The sequence below is a fragment of the Lygodium microphyllum genome, chromosome 6 (genome assembly GCF_053477565.2).
Source record: "Lygodium microphyllum isolate KBCC chromosome 6, Lygodium_microphyllum_v1.1.10, whole genome shotgun sequence".
Classification (NCBI taxonomy): domain Eukaryota; kingdom Viridiplantae; phylum Streptophyta; class Polypodiopsida; order Schizaeales; family Lygodiaceae; genus Lygodium; species Lygodium microphyllum.
The window spans coordinates 49044248-49056579 of NC_141140.1; the positions used below are offsets into that span (position 1 = coordinate 49044248).

Below are 12332 nucleotides of genomic sequence, written 5' to 3' on the forward strand. Positions count from 1 at the left end.
GTTGCGCAATGAGAAGCGCAAGGATAAGGGCAAAGAGAAAGTGCAGGAGAAGTCCTCTGATCGCAGCATAGTACGTGCGAAGTCCAGCGTCAAGATTGAAGAAATTAATGTCATGCAGACCGAGGATTCCGATGGTAGTGATGAGTTCATACTTGCAGCTAGTTCTTCTGATGCTTCACACTTGACTGAGACACCTAGTATGTATGCACAGTAATGGTTATTGGATTTAGGTGCATCCTTCCATGTGACGCCTTACCATGAGTGGTTTCACTCTTACCGTACTGTATCTGGATCAGTCAGACTTGGAGATGACAGGTCTCTTGATATTGTGGGCTGTGGAGATATTCAGTTGCAGTTTTCCACTGGCAGTTCCTTTTTGCTAAGGGATGTACGTCATGTACCTGCGCTTACGTGCAGTCTTATGTCTGCAGGACAGTTGGATGGTGCAGGGTTTCATGTCTGTTTTGGGGATTCTGCCTGGAAGATCACCAAAGACAGACTTGTGCTTGCTAGAGGCACCAAGGCTGGCAGCCTCTATCCTCTTGTTGTATCTGGGTCTTCTGTAGACCATATTTTGGCAGTGGGCTCTATCCCACATGTATCACTTTGGCATGCTCGTTTGGGGCATATGTCTTTGAAGGGAATGAAAATGTTATCTGGTTTGCAGTATCTTCCGCCTTTGGATTATGCATGTTTTGACTCGTGTGATCATTGTCTTTATGGTAAGCAGAATAGGTCTATGCATAAGAAATCGGGTAGGCCATGCATGAGTGAGCCCTTGGCTTTGGTGCATTCAGATGTTTGTGGGCCCATGCCGTGCATGTCTATGGGTGGCACGAAGTACTTTGTTACCTTCATTGATGATTTTTCTAGGAAAGTGTGGGCTTATCCCATAAAGCAAAAGTCCGATGTCTTGGCAGTCTTTCAACGTTGGCTTGCTCTTGTTGAGAACCACTCTGGGTATAGGCTAAAATGCCTTAGGACTAACAATGGGGGAGAATATGTCTCACGTGCTTTTGAGCAGTTTTGTGATGACAAGGGTATTAAGCGTCAGTTGACTGCCCCTTACAACCCTGCCCAGAATGGTTTGGCTGAGCGCATGAACAGGACTATTCAGGAGCGTGTCCGCTCTATGCTTAGCCATGCAGGCCTATCACATAGCTTTTGGGCTGAGGCAGTTAGTATGGCAGTGCATGTCATAAACCGATTGCCTTCTAGTGGATTGGATTTCCAGGTTGCAGAGGAAGTTTGGGCTGGTAAGCCACCCTCTTATGCGCATCTCCGTGTCTTTGGATGTGAGGCATTCTACCATGTGCCCAAGGACAAGAGGAGTAAATTGGATCCAAAGAGCATTAAATGCATATTCCTTGGCTATGGTGAGTCAGGAGAGATGGGCTATCGCCTATGGGATCCGCAGGTGTGGAAAATAGTACGCAGCCATGATGTCGTCTTCCATGAAGACAAGATGCACAGGCAGCCTGAGAAGGTGGTTGAGATCCGCAGAGTGATCTTTCAGGAGGAGCCTAGAGCTCCAGCACAGCCAGTAGTACAGCCTACAGTAGTTCCTTCACAGGGCCAGGGTGTTGGACAGGTAGTTAGACAGGCAGCAGAGCTTGCGGTGAGACGGTCTGCTAGAGACAGACGTCCACCTGACAGATTTCAGCCCTCTATGCATTATGTTTTGGTTACAGATGCAGGAGAGCCTTTCACTTATGATGAGGCTATGCGCAGGGGTGACAGTCACTCCTGGGAGAGGGCTATGCAGTCTGAGATAGACTCCCTGCATAAGAATGAGACTTGGGATTTGGTTGCCTTGCCTAAGGGCAAGAAGGCTTTGCCATGCAAGTGGGTGTACAAGCTGAAAAGTACCCCTGGACACCCCAAGCTAGCATACAAGGCTAGATTGGTAGCAAAGGGTTTTAAGCAGGAACATGGTGTGGACTTTGATGAGGTCTTCTCTCCTGTGGTTAAGATGACCACCCTGCGCTTGGTCTTGGCTTTGGTTGCATAGCTTGACTTAGATCTATATCAGATGGATGCCAAGACGGCTTTTCTACATGGGGACTTGCATGATGAGATCTATATGGATCAGCCTAAGGGCTTTGCAGAACCTGGCAGGGAGCACCTAGTGTGCAAGTTGAAGAAGAGCTTGTATGGCTTGAAGCAGGCACCTAGGGAATGGTATCATAAGTTTGATGCCTTTATGCAGTCACAGGGCTATAGCAGGAGTGCTATGGATCCGTGTCTTTACACGAAGAAAGCCCGTGATGGCAGTTTGCTTATCTTGGTACTCTATGTTGATGATATGCTGATAGCAGGGAAAGCTCATGATGAGCTCGATGCTCTTAAATCTCAGCTGAAGAAGAGCTTTGAGATGAAGGATTTGGGACAGGCCTCACATATACTTGGGATGCGCATTAAGCGCGATAGGCATAAGGGGCTTTTGTATCTCTCACAGCGGGAGTACATTCATAAAGTCCTTGAGCGCTTCCGCATGCAGGACGTAAAGCCTATTGGATGTCCATTACCTTCTTATGTGAAGGTATCACAGGCCGATTATCCACAGACAGATGAGCAGAGAGCCGAGATGGCCAAGATCCCTTATGCTTCAGCCGTGGGCAGTTTGATGTATGCCATGATAGCCACTCGTCCAGATATTGTGCATGCAGTTGGTGTTGTGGCATGCTATATGGCTACACCTGGCAGCAGACATTGGGATGCCATGAAGGGTATCATGAGGTACCTGAAGGGCACAGCAGATATGTGTATTTGCTATGGCAGCTAGGATACAGGGGTCATGGGGTACACTGACTCCGATTATGCAGGACATGCAGATAGTAGGAAGTCCACTTCTGGCTATGTATTCACCTATGCTGGAGGGGCTGTCTCTTGGATGTCCAGGGTTCAGAAGTGTACGGCTTTGTCTACCACTGAGGCCGAGTATGTTGCAGCCACTGAGGCTTGCAAGGAGGCCATATGGTTAGGCCGTCTAGTTTTTGACCTTGGGATTGATGCTACACCTACACTGCATTCGGATTCTATGAGTGCCATTCAGTTGGCTAAGAATCCGGTCTTCCATGCGAAGACGAAACACATTGAGGTGAGGTATCACTTCATACGTGGTGTCGTAGAGGACAGGTCTGTTGACCTTGTCAAGATCTCCACTGACGAGAATCCTGCAGATTTGCTCACGAAGAGCCTCACTACTGAGCGCTTTGCCTTCCTCAGGAGGTTGATGGGCATTGGATGAGATGTCGCCTTTCCTCATCCCTTGTACCTATGTACATTTGTACTGTCTTTTCTTTTTTTTTCTTTTCTCTCTCACTAGGGCAGATTCGCCTTTAAGTGGGAGGTTTTTGGGGGTAAAGGCGCCTCCGCCATGCCGCCCCATGTATTACTACATTGACAGTACCCGCCACTGCACACTGCAGGTGGCGGGCACCCGTCACGTCACTTTATTCTTTATTCTTTTAGTGACGGTTTGAATAAAGGAAGGCCCAGTCACACATTTTGACTGTTGGAGTTCCCATTTCTTGTCTCTTTCTTTCTTGCTCTTGCTCTCCCGCCATAGCTCGCGTGCAAGCTTCTATCCTTCTCACCTTTTAAGGCTAACGTGACTCGAGATTGGATCTCGAGGCCTGCATACTAGTTGACGGGCGGAAGCTTGGAATAGTGATCCCTGGAGATTACTGGTTAGCCTTCGGGCAGATTATGGACAAGCCTACGGGCGAAACTTCTTGTATTTCAAAGATAAAATGATGAGATGTTAAAAGAACTTGCTTGATGTTGTTTTTATATGCCACGTGATAAGATTACGTGAAGGAACCAGTGCTTAACAAGACTAATTAAAGAAGCTGATTGTTATATATCAAATTAATGTGTTAGATAATTACATAACTAAAACAAACCGAGGAAAGTGTGGAGGATGGGCCATGGGTCCGTCCTACGGTTGGGTGGTCCCGGTTAGCCGGGAACTTTTCTCAAAAATCTCGAAGAACAGCGGAATGATCATCATCATCAAAAAGAATAACGAGAACGATGACCTAGAGTTACGTCTTACCCGATTTACGTTGTTTTAGGGGAATGGAATGGGACTATGCCTTATGGCAGAGAGGTTGAGCTTTGCATCCCTCTCGTTTCCCATTCTCCTTGAACCAAGTGCAACGTGAATCCGCTTTGGACCTGGCGTTTCTGCGTAAAGTAGTTCGCTCGGGTCTGACGCTAGTTGCTGTTAGCTAATGACCCATTAGGAAAACCCTAATTCCGGTCGATCCTAAGTGAGAATGGCCAGGATACTTCCGCTACGTGGCAGACGCGGGAAGAACTAGATCGCAAAACCCGTAACATTCCATGGGAGTGCCGGGCAGAGCTTTCTAGACATCCTTTCCGATGGACTGCTAAGACATGTCCTGAATGATACTTGGGGACACGTTACAGTTGGTATCAGAGCTGACCAACAACGGAATTGTTTTTATGAGATCTCAATAAAATGAAGTAAAGAAATTGTTGCTGTCCAAACATTTCCTCATCTTCAATGTTGTCTTGCAGAACTATGAAGCGTGGAACAAGTTTTTGGTGTTTCGGGTCATGTTTATGATTGCAATGCATTCTCCGCTTTATAGACAAAGAATTGGGATGATGAACATCCTGGAGCAGATTTATAATCCATCACCTTTATACATAGAACGAAGATGGACGGGGTCTTTAGGAATCTACTACATAGCTGCCCACCGGTTCGCTTATCTACAGATCAACCTAAAGAGGATCAAGTGGTTGGAAGATTTGAAAGTCGTAAAGCTGTTCATTTTTGTGGAAGCTCACGTAAATTCGACTTTACATATTCAAGGTCGGAGGGTTGAAATGAACTCATATGTATATGAGGAAGTAACCCGTGTAATCCTAGCCGACAGGATTGAAGTGTTGGGCCGCCATGAGAAGTATGGATTCCAACGAAAAGGGTATCCTGAACTTCCAATGAATTATCGATTCCTAAAGATCCATGACCCAAAACCCTACTATTACACAGTCCCTGTAGACAAATGCAATACAACGTTGTTCTCCCCAAACTGAATGTAATGATTATCATCACACGAGACGTTGTATAAGGTTATGCCCATGTAAATATAAATAAAGATTTCTTTTATCAATATCTGGCTGTGCATCAGAGTTGTTAAAAAGTTAATTAGCTTCATTATTTACGAGATAGCTGAACTAAAGATAAGCTAACGTCAATTATCATATAATAACGTTAAGAAAACTTTTATCTAGGCACAACCCCAGGTACAGGTTCCAAATTTGCCCCCTACATCAAGTACTGTTGTGACCCAGGAGAAGAAGTTCCTCCTCAAGGAGATAAAGCCACCTGAGTTTGACGGGAGAGGAAGATTCGTCCAGTCTAATGCTGAAACTTGGATTGAATCTATGGAGGATTACTTTGAAGTAGCTGGTACTGCACCTACCAATCAGGCCATGCTTGCCAAGTTAAAACTCACCGGCGAAGCTAGACTATGGTGGAAACAATGGTGCAGGGATCAAGGGACTTCAGAGGGGTCCGTTACCTAGGAGAAGTTAAAGAAAGCCGTGCAGGGGAGATATTTGCCACCTGCATATCATACACAGAAAATGAATGAGTTCTACGAGCTAAAACAGCTAGGACTCACTTTGGATGCATACTACTCTAAATTCGTCTCAGTTTTAAAGTATGCGCCACAGATGGACATGACACAGCAGGTGTCCAAATTTTGCACAGGCTTAAATCCTCCCGTAAATACCCATCTCGAATCTATGCGTCCATTAGATCTGCAGGATGCACTCATTCGAGCGGCGCCTACAATTCAAGAAATGCAAGCTAGACCAAGGGGTAACAAAACTTGGTCCTATAGTGACCCGAACAGAGGAGCATTCAGACCTCAAGTGAAGAGAGTTCAAGGTCACAATCAGGGACAAAGGAAGAAAGCAAGGACAAATAACGTCAACAACTTTGTTCCTACTCAAAGTAATGGCCGAAACCTCCGATGTTTCCACTGCAACGAACCCGGTCACTTCAAGAGGCAATGTCCCAAGCTCAGCGGGGGACATCGTCAAACGCCTTTCCAAGGTGCAGGCCGCGGTCAAGGAGCCGCCACCTGTGGAAGAGGAAGAACTGCCTGCATTGCCAATAGGCAAAGATGCGAAGAAGAAAAAGAGAAAGATCCGACTATGGAAGCAAAATTCGAAATAGTGACAGTCCATGCCGCTTTACACAAGAAAGGGCCAAATCGCCAGTTCTCGGTGATTCAAACACCATCGGACTATCAAGGTAAAGGTTTCAAAACCTTGATTGATTGTGGCAGTACACATTCCTTTATCTCACCAGCATGTGCAAAAAGAATAGGAATAGCCACAATAGAAGCACCTACCTTGCTTGTGGAATTGGTAAACGGTCGTGAGGTAACTTGTACTAGGCAAACTGCTAAGGTGGAATTCTTTCTGGGAGGAAAGAAGACTTTAGTCAAATTCAGAGTCATGAATTTAGGTATCCATGAGTGTCTACTCGGGATGGATTGGCTTAAGCCTAATGGCGCCCACATTCATTGTGGAAAGGGTCAAGTTTCCTTTCGAAACTCTGAAAGGGACTTTGTCACAACTCAAGGTGAGGTAGGAGTGCCAAGAATCCAATTAGCCAAAGTATCTTGGATCATAAAAGGAGTCAGAAAAGGATTACCCGTTTACCTGATCAAACTCAACAAGTTAGATCAAAAGCAAGAGTCTCATGAAGGACCTTCTTGGCTAAAGGAATACGCTGACGTATTCCCTGAGGAATTGATTGAACTTCCGCCTCCAAGAGAAGTAGATCATGAGATTAAGCTAGTACCTGGAGCTGCACCAATTGCAAAGAGACCTTATAGAATGTCCATACCAGAAGCAATTGAGTTGAAGGAACAGCTCAAGCAACTGTTGGATCAGGGTTACATCCGGCCTAGCAACTCACTGTGGGGAGCTCCAGTACTATTCCAAAAAAAGAAAGATGGGACACTTTGACTATGTATTGATTACCGAGGGTTGAATCAATCAACAGTCAAGAACAAGTATCCTATTCCTAGAATAGATGAGCTTCTTGATCGTCTTCAAGATGCAAAGATCTTCTCCAAGATTGATCTCAGGTCAAGTTACTATCAAATAAGGATTAAGGAAGAAGATATTCCAAAAATGGCCTTCAATACAAGATATGGGCACTTTGAGTTCTTGGTTATGTCATTCGAGCTTACAAATGCACCTGCCACCTTCAATAGATTAATGCAGGATATTTTTAGACCATATCTTGATGATTTCATGCTTGTCTTCTTCGATGACACTTTAGTCTATTCTAAACAGGAAGAAGATCATGAACCTCAACTTCGGATTGTCCTTGAGACAATGAGGTCCCATAAGCTGTATGCAAAAATGAAGAAGTGTGCATTCTTCAAGCGTCAGATTGAATATCTGGGATTCATATTATCATCAGAAGGAATATCAGTAGACCCAGCCAAAGTCAGAGATGTGCTTGAATGGCCAATACCAGTATCCATCAAAGAAATACGTAGCTTTCTTGGCTTGACAGGATGGTATAGGGTCTTTATCAAAAACTATGCTTTGATTGCAACACCTCTTACAGACTTACTAAAGAAGCAGACTTCTATTACATTGTCAACTCCCGAACAAAATAGCTTCGACAAATTGAAGCAAAGTTTGGTATCAGCACCTATTCTAAAACTTCCTGACCTCAATAAGGAGTTCGAGGTAGTAACTGATGCCAGCATTCTTGCCTTGGGGTGTGTACTTATGCAGGAAGGTCATCCAGTAGCATACTCTTCAAGGAAATTGAAGAGTCATGAAAAGAATTATGCCACGCATGATCTGGAATTATTAGCTGTCATCCATGCTCTAAAGCTTTGGAGACACTACCTGTTGGGTAACAAGTTTACTCTAGTAACCGGTCATAAGAGTCTCAAATGGATTTTTACCCAGAACGAGCTCAACATGAGGCAACGTCGGTGGATTGAAGTATTGGAGGAATATGATTTTGAAATCAAGTACCAACCAGGGAACGAGAATGTAGTTGCCGATGCACTCAATCGCAAGGCATTCCTAAATTCCCTAATCTTGCAGAATCCATCAACGGCTAGATCTCTGGCTACAAAGGTATCTATGCCAAACAACCCTATACTTGAACTAGCTAGAGAAGAAGCATGCCATGATTTGACCTACCAAACAATGATAAAGGAAATATCTACCAAGGAGCAGAATTAGAAGTTGCAAGCTAAGTATCAGGAATTTTCCATTGATAATGGGCTTGTCTACTACAGAACAAGGCTGTGTATACCAACAAGCCAGTCACTTAAGCAGAAGATATTATGGGAAGCTCATGATTCCCCTTTCGCAGGACATCCTGGCTATGCAAAAACTCTTAATGCAGTTAGGAAGAGCTACCATTGGGAGAGTCTTAAAGGTGACGTTCTCAAATATGTCACTGAATGTTTGTCTTGCCAACGTATCAAGGCCAAACATGTCATGATGCCAGGGAAACTGCAACCGCTTGACATTCCCCAAATGAAATGGGAATTCATCAGTATGGATTTTGTTGTGGGCTTACCCCACATCCAAGGAGGATACAATTCCATTATGGTTGTGGTTGACATGCTTACCAAGGTTGCACACCTGATTCTAGTAAAGACAAACTATAAAGCCTCCGACATTGCAAGATTGTTTATCAAGGAGATATTCAAGCTACATGGGTTACCTAAAAGAATCATTAGTGATCGAGATTCTCTCTTCACATCACACTTCTGGAGAGCTATCTTTGAAGCCATTGGGACTCAACTATGTTTTAGCACCGCATACCATCCCCAAACAGATGGCCAAACAGAGCGAGTAAATCAAATCATTGAGGATATGCTTAGGGCATACTGCTGTCGAGAGCCGAAGAGGTGGATTCAATACTTGCCATTAGTCGAATTTGTCTACAATGCTTCTTACCAGCAGAGCATTCAAATGACCCCTTTCCAGGCATTGTATGGTCATGATTGTCGAAGTCCCCTAAACTTTTCTGATACAACCCTAAGAGTTGAAGCTTCAAGACAAATGTTGGAGGACATGGATGATCAAATAAGGTCAATAAGACAAGACATACAAGCAGCCAAGGATAGACAAAAGGCATATGCAGATTTGAAACGTCAAGAAAAAGTCTTCAAAGAAGGAGACATGGTCTTCATTTGGGTACGCCCTAAAAAGAGTTCTCTATCCCTAGGAGAATGCAAGAAGCTAAGTCCAAGGTATTGTGGGCCGTATAAAATCCTCAAATGCCTAGGACCCAATGCTTATAGATTGCAACTCCCTGAGAACCTAAAGGTTCACAATGTATTCCATATCAACCTATTGAAAAAATATGTACCCAGTCCTAATCATGTACTTAATGACCAACAAATTGTAATGCCTAGTCAAGGAGTCCTTGAACTAAGGCCAGAAAGGATCTTAGATGTTAGGGAAAGACAGTTAAGATCTAGAACCTTGAAAGAATGCCTTGTCTAGTGGAAAGATTATCCCGAAGAGGATGCCACTTGGGTAGATGAAGGCACTCTCAACCATCAATATCCCCAGTTTATCTCGAGATGAGGACATCTCGATTTCTCCAAGGGGGAGAGAATGTAATATTCTGCGTGGAGAAAATAAATGGGACTTTTGGAAAAAAAAAATTAATTCCCCCCTTATCCCTCCAGCCGACTGACGAGCTGGAGGGGGAGGGGAATAGAAGGAGCTATAAGCTCCTTGGTGGAGCCTTAGGAGGGAGGGGGACCATGCGTGTTGACACGCCATGAGGAAAGATCCCCCTCCTTTCCACTATTTAACCGGGGGGGCCGTTGTACAGGAGGTAGGTGCTGCCGTGCTGCATGAAGAGTGAGGGAGGAAGCCGCACACGTTGCCGCACTGGAGAAGGCGCCGCTGGGGAAGCCTTTAGCCGCCGAACTAGGGGGATGCCATCGCCTGTGGCATTGACAGCCGCCGCCATCCCTCATGCCATCATCCCTCTTCCATGACGTTCTCTTATTTGACCCTCCCTCTTCCACGTTGGATCTGCCCACACCAGAAGCTTCTTAGAAGCTTCTAAGGGGGCTTTCTTAAGCCCCCTTCCCACTAATCCCCCCTAAGCCCTTATTACCCCCCCCCCCTCCCCCGCCCCCGAGTTTAAATTTTCCCCCCTTAAGCCCCCTTGTTTCCCCTCCCGGTTTCAATTTTCCCCCCTGGTTTTAATCCCCATAAGCCCCCTTATTTTTTCCCCCCTCCTTCCGGGGTTTTAAATCCCCCTAAGGCCTTGTTTTTTTTTCTCCCTCCGGATTTTTTTAAATCCCCCTAAGCCCTTGTTCTTTTTTCCCCTCTTTTAGCTCTTTAGACTATTCAAGTCACACCCATAAGCCTACCTTGTCCTTAGGCTACCTTGCGGACTTCCATTCTCTTGCATTAATTCCTTCACTCACTTTTTAGATCTTTTTGTGAAATTTCTCCCTTAGTTGAGCTTTGTGATCTTAGTTTTATCAAACAAGCCGGTGTCCACACACTCCCATGTCCTAAAAATCCAATTCATCATCATGGTCTCATATAGTATCCCGTAAAGGAGAAATAGCCGTGAAATAAAAGATAGTGAGGGAAGTAGAGGGAGTGAAAAGAGGAGGAAGAGTGGGGAAAAGGTAAAAGAAAAGAGAAGACGGTGGAATTCCAAGAAGAAAAATGAAAAAAGCTATCTCACATTTGAACTACGATGCCGCCGAAGAAAGTCCAAGGTGTAGCTGCACAAAGCCAGGTTTTTTTCCTTCTTGGTGTTAATTCGGTTTTAAGTCGATCATGCAAAGAAAAATTGTTAAGGATAGGATATATTTGTTCGAGTTATTTTTAACGAAGGAGTTAGCTTATGAATGACAATGTATACAAATTAGCTTTCTTCAAATTACATCAAGCATTATAAAATTATAGGCAAGATTAACCATTTACTATAGTAATATATTCCTAAAGTGTAGAAATTATATCTTGCACCATTAGTCTTATTCCTTTCGCAACAAATCATGGTAAAATGGCTAAATTCATGAAAGGTTTCTTTCGATGCTCAAATTACTAGGGAGTTATCTTTGCTAGTTCCATATCTTAGCAAGGCAACTGTTGTTATTTGGCATGAGTTCATCTTTGAAGAAAACGGAAGTTAAATGTTAGGAATTAACAAGTATAAAAATTAGATATACGAACTCATTTGGAAAGAAAATGTAATGGGGAATTGCTAGATGACACTCTATTAACACTTTTTCCCTGCTATTTGAGGACTTGGGACTAATAAAGTGTGTATACACCAATTTCTCAGCTAGGCCTTTTTGTCCCAAGGAGTATTGTCGCTCTTTGTATCATCTTGGCATTATGCTATATGCCAAATTAAACTGTATTGATTGGGAAAGTTAATTGTCACAAGGATAGTAAAACCGTGACAAGACAAGTAAGATTACCTTCCAAAAGCTAACCGAACCAATCTAAACATAGAAACATTCATACCCTAAACACTTGACTACTTTCCTTACCGTAAGGACAACAATTTCATAAAGATAAGAAACTAGGGTTTGTCCCTAAATGAAGAAACCCTAGGCCTGACATACGTCAGCTTAAAGAATCTAAACAGATTATTCCATCGCAGGACTTGCGCAACATGTATGAAATCATTTTGTGATTGATTCACAAGGAGAAAAGGGAAAAAAAAACCCTCATCAAGGACGGTAGATCCTTACGCAAGTTATCTTGCAAAAAGACGTAGTTTTGGATATCCTTCTAAATAAGGAAAGTTGTAAAATAGAAACTAGCATATCTAAGGTACCTTAGGGTTAACCAAGTTGGGTATGCCGTACACCGGAATATAAGGGATCTTGCCAAGTTACAAGACATCTTGAGAACGACTGCTGATACACTCAAAAAGGAAAGAACACTTCCTTAGTAGTTTGCCATACAACCGGGTTGATTAATGGAAATGTCTATGCTTGCTAGAGATTTTAGGGCTCTATTTGAATTATGAATTACAAATTAAATAAGTACCTATACTTCAGGTTGAAGGCCTGAAGGGAGAGGCAGCTTCAGTTACCCCCGACTGCCTGCCTGACCCTAACCAAGGGGGTTGTTTGACCTCGCCGGGAATGTGGACCGAACCCGCCGCGAGAGGTCTCTCCGTTGAGTTCTACTTGGAGCAGGAGGATGCTTGGGTGCCAGGGGGGGCTCTAGCCATGAATCCCTCGCCTTTCGGGTCCTGCACAAGAGGCTAACGTGACTCGGGATTGGATCTCGAGGCCCGC

General features: G+C 44.1%; 1 pseudogene; it reads right to left on the reverse strand.

The window, feature by feature from the left end:
- LOC148034535 (phosphoserine aminotransferase 1, chloroplastic-like) overlaps positions 1-10024 on the reverse strand; it is a 47833-nt pseudogene extending 37809 nt beyond the window's left edge.
- Between the last annotated feature and the right edge of the window lie 2308 nt (positions 10025-12332).